The following is a 5,122-nucleotide window of genomic DNA, read 5'->3' as shown; positions in this document are numbered from 1 at the left end:
AGCTAATTGGTTTGGAGCCTTCCCATCTGTCCTTAAATATATGTGTACCACTATTGTTTCCAACCCTCCAAAAAAGTCCTTCCTTGATTGCTTCTTTTTCCTTAAAGACACTAGTCCAGGCAAATGAGGGTTTATTCCCTAACTTTGCTTCAATGAGATTGGATAAGGCATAATATTTGGCTTTAAAGACTAGAGAAAGCAATTAGTTAGAGTCCTGAAGAAGACGCCGAACATGTTTTCCAAGAAGCTCAATATTAAAGAGTTTTAAGTCCCTAAAACCAAATTCTCCATCCCGTTTTGCTCGACACACTTCACTCCATGCGATATGCGCCCAACCCTTTTTTATTCAAATTTATCTGACCACCAAAATGATCAGATGTGTGAAGTGATTGTGTTAACAACCACATTCGGAAGCAAATAACATCCCATGGCATACATCGGGAAGGTCTGTGTCACTGATTTGAGGAACACTTCTCTTCCTCCAAAAGAAAGAAGATGTTTTGTCCACCCATTAATTTTCTTCACCACATTGTCACACAAAAAGGAAAAGGCCCCTATTTTATCTATTCCCACCGAGAGAGACAGCCCTAGGTAACTACCCGGTTCTTTTTCTTGAACCCCCAAAATGCCAACAATAGTATCTTAGTTCGCTTGCTTGGTTTTGGTGTTGAAAAACACAATGGACTTGTCGAAATTAACTTTTTTCTGGAAGACACCTCGTAGAGATCTAACACTTCTTTCAACCTTCGTGATTCAAATCTGAGTTCTTTATAAACATCAAGCTATCATCAGTATAAAAGAGGTGATCAATGCAAGGTCCATGAATACTAGCCCTGACTACTTTAATAGAACCTCTTCTTTGTTTGGCAATTAATAGCGTTGTCATCATCGTTTTTCGTCCGAGATGTCAAAAAAATAGAGGTACAACACGACTTTCGAGGAATGAAAGCTTTTAAAATAAAACAAAGTCAGAAAAGATTAGAGTCGTCGTCGATCTTTTCGTTAAGTAGGCTGAATATCCAGAAAACGTCTTTTAAACGAATTTTAAAAAAATCATTTAAAGATAAAAATTGATCTGAGTTTAACCAGAAATTCATTTTTAAGAATTCGGGAGTCATTTACGCGTGGGAAAGGGTAAGCACCCCCACAGCGCCCAAGATTAGTACCTCTGTATTATACGTTGTCAGAAATGATGATATTTTACAAAGTTGAACTTGAAATTTAAATTACGATTATTTTCATTTCTATGATTTTTTAAACTGAATGAGTTCATTTTTAAAATATTTGACTAAGTGAAAGATTTAATTCACTCGATTTTATTTAAAAAATATGTCCTCTTACTTCATGAATTAACAGAAATTAAAATCTAGTTATGTTAGATGTAATTTTGTTAACTCGTGATACAAGACAACATTGCCTTTTAATCTTGTGAAAAACAAGTAATCAAATGCATGATCATGATTGCAACAATAATAAATATAATATGCAAAACAGATGAAATAACCATGTCACATGACAAATAAATAATACATGATAAAATATAATTTTTATTTAAATTGCCCTTAGAAGGACACTCCAATTTTTAGAGGTCTTACATAGGTTAGTCGAACAATTAACGAAAATCTAACATCATTTTATAATATTAACCATAAAAATTTATTAATACAATTTCTCAATCAACACTAAAAAACATTTTTTTAAAAACACACGTATGCATAAGTTTCTTAAATATATATATATATATATAAAGATGTTACATATTTAATATATTTAATATACTATAAAATATATTTTACTATATTCTATTGAACTAAATAAAATAAAATGAAGTAAAGACAAACGAAATAATATAGGGACTAAATCACAACTACAAAAAGGAAAGGACATTAACGTAGTAATCCACATTACTCCTTGAAGATTCAACCAAAAATAATATCAAAATGAAGACTTTGTCAAGTTACAGTGACTAAAAGTGTAAATAAAGCATCCTAACATAAAATAAATACAAAGGACTAATATGCAATGAGTCAGAAACTAACATTTAAAATCAGCAATTTATCGAAATAATATTAGCTAAAAGTGTAGTGACTAAAATGTAAAGGTCGACAGTTCAAAGGATCTAAAGACAATTTCTCTCCTTTTATAAGCTAACATAATAATGAAAAATCATGCAATTGGGGTCTACACATTTCAAAAAATTAAAAAAGTCGAGGGATCTATTTGTAAAAACACACTAAATATTGAGTGACCTAAAAGAAAATAATCCAAATAGTTAATATTTAAAACATAAAATGGGAAATAACGAAATGAGGACATTAATTTTAAATAAATTAAATTGAAATTGGTGACCAAAATGTAAGTCGATGAAACTTGGGATGGTTGTGGGCGTGATTTGACTATTAGGGACCAAAACGCACGGGTATGGTCCAAAACTGCGCCGTTTTGTTTTGGATATAAATACCATTTTATTTTCTCTTTTTCTTCATTTTCACATTTCTTTCTCTCTCTATCATCAAAATTCTCTCCCCTCTCTCTATATTTCCATAAACCGATGAAGAGCTACATCGCTTAAACCACCGTTGGCCGCTGCACCGTCACCATCTCTGGTGGCTGTTCGGGCCTAAAACTTCCAGGCTGGTTCTCCTCAACGCTGTAGTCACGAATCCGACTTTGTTTTGCATGAAACAGCCTCCAATGCCATGAAGTAAGCAGAAAATCTTTCGGCTTCAACCTTGCTGATATTTCTTCTCCATCGTTGGATCGAGCCGAGGTTGGAGTATGTTGCTCCCAGGTGTGCAACACGCTTCCTCATTATTGGGATTCATCAAGGGACATCTCTACCGCCAGCAAGGAGTTCCAAAAAAGGGGTAAGGTGTCGTTCTTTCTCTCTTCTTTTATTTATTTATTCTTTTTTTATTGTCCTATCTTTTCTCTCTTTCTTCTTTTTTTCATCTCCTCATTCTAACCAAATTTTTGCTCCCTTTTTATTGTGGTTGTTGTCGTTTGGTGAGGGTTAGTGGCTCAAAAGTATGGCTCCTGGATTTTTAGGGGGTTAGGTAAGGTTTGGTTGGATTTTTTTACATCACCCTTTTCATTTTTATTATTTTTTATTTTTGATTTGATTTGGTTTGGTTTTGGTTGATTGCAGAGATGATGATGGAACAGTAATCAGAGTGACTTGGTGTGGCTGACGACAGTGGGCGACGACTGTTAGGGTTCGGCTGAGTTAGGGTTTAGGTTTGGGCTTGGGCCAGGGCTTGGCAATTGGACCAATTTTGATTTGTATTTTGGGCCTACTGTGTTTGGGTTTATAATAATAATAATAATAAACATATATAGAACCAAAAAATGGTGAGTACAACTGCCCCTCTCTGCTTATTGTTGGAACAGGAATGGAGAAAAGATATAAAGTACCATTTTTTGGCGCGATCATTGTTCTTCGAGCTGCGAGTTCTTCTCATTATGAACTCTTCGTCAGGGATGTTAATCCACCTCTTTCTATGATGGATGAGATCTAATTGAACAAGTTATTCTCATTATGAACTTCTTCTCTCATAAATGTTGACCCAACTCCTTATGTGATGGAATCAAACGTAGTGTTGGTACTGATTCAATTCCTTATGTGATGGACGTGTTGAACAAGTTCTTATCATTACGAACTTCTTCAATGGAAATATTGATCCACCTTCTTTTGTGATGAAATCAACATAGTGTTGGCACTGATCCAATTCTTTATGTGATGAATCGAACTAAGGTTGAACATGTTCTTCTCATTATACAGTTCTTCATTGGAAATATTGATCCACCTCCTTTTATGATGGAATCGAGTAAAATGTTGAACAAGTTCTTCCCATTAGGAACTTCTTCATTAGAAATATTGACCCACCTCATTTTGTGATAGAATATCTGTAAAATGTTGAACAAGTTCTTCTCATTAGGAACTTCTTCATTGGAAATGTTGATTTACCTTCTTTTGTGATGGAATCGAGTGAAATGTTGAAAATATTATTCTCATTAGGAACTTCTTTTGTGGAAATATTGATCTACCTCCTTCTCTGATAGATTCGAACAAAGTAATGATGCTGATCCAACTCCTTATGCGATGGATGAGCCAAGGTTGGTACTGTTCCAACTCCTTATGTGATGGAATCGAGCTAAGGTTGAAAAAGTTCTTCTCATTATGAACTTCTTCTCCCTCATTGGATGAGTTCTTTTCATTACGAACCTTTCCATTGAAAATATTGATCCACCTCCTTCTGTGATGGAATTGAGTGCATTCTTACGAATCTTGACTTATGATCATGCACATCTTGCTCCAGTAAATTTTGACCCTTGATAAATTTGGCTTCTCCTGCTTTAACTTTTGTAGAAATCCAATAGAGCTTTCATCTTTGCTAGAAAGTTTGAAAAGAGAATCCATCATTTCAAGTTTTGAAGATTGTGTACGCGTTGCTATCTTATGAAAGAAAATCAATAGCCATTATCTAGAACTAACCCCTGCAAAAACTGACAGAACATTCGTGTTCCCTGACAAGTCCTACGATACAACCATACCAAGGATGGTAGTTAGAGCCTTAGAAACAACCAGAATTGAAGGTGTCTGCTCAATTGTTAACATCGAATTCAGCCCTTCATGCTTTGAATTGATTTTTTTAAAGTTATATCGTCCATTAATCAGAAAGAGAACTTCCCCGTTATCCACTTTTAATCTTGGCGCAGATAAAACACAACCTTCAAATTGGGTGAAATTAGAATTCATTATGAAGTCAACATTAGCTCAGTATCATAACTACTGGTACGGGAAACATTTATCATTTCTCGTGGCTTCGACATTAATGTATGACAAATCACCAGAATAATGCAACAATATGTTACGACGCCCGAAGGACTTATCATCGAGAAACATTTGAAAATCAAACTTGGCTTCTTTAAAAATTCATTTACATTTATCATCAAGAAACCCTTAAAAATTAGGCTTGACTTCTTTAAAAATTCATTTGAACCGCTAAAAATAGGCTTAGCTCCTTTCCAAATCCATTTGTAAACATCAAGAAACCCCTGAAAATCAGGCTTAGCTCCTTTTAAAATCTATTTGAAGACATCAAGAAACCCCTTAAAATCA

The sequence above is a fragment of the Hibiscus syriacus genome, unplaced genomic scaffold (genome assembly GCF_006381635.1).
Source record: "Hibiscus syriacus cultivar Baekdansim isolate YM2019G1 unplaced genomic scaffold, ASM638163v2 tig00002237_pilon, whole genome shotgun sequence".
NCBI classification, from domain to species: domain Eukaryota; kingdom Viridiplantae; phylum Streptophyta; class Magnoliopsida; order Malvales; family Malvaceae; genus Hibiscus; species Hibiscus syriacus.
The sequence above is the reverse complement of the archived record's forward strand: the minus strand, read 5'-3'. Positions refer to the sequence as shown.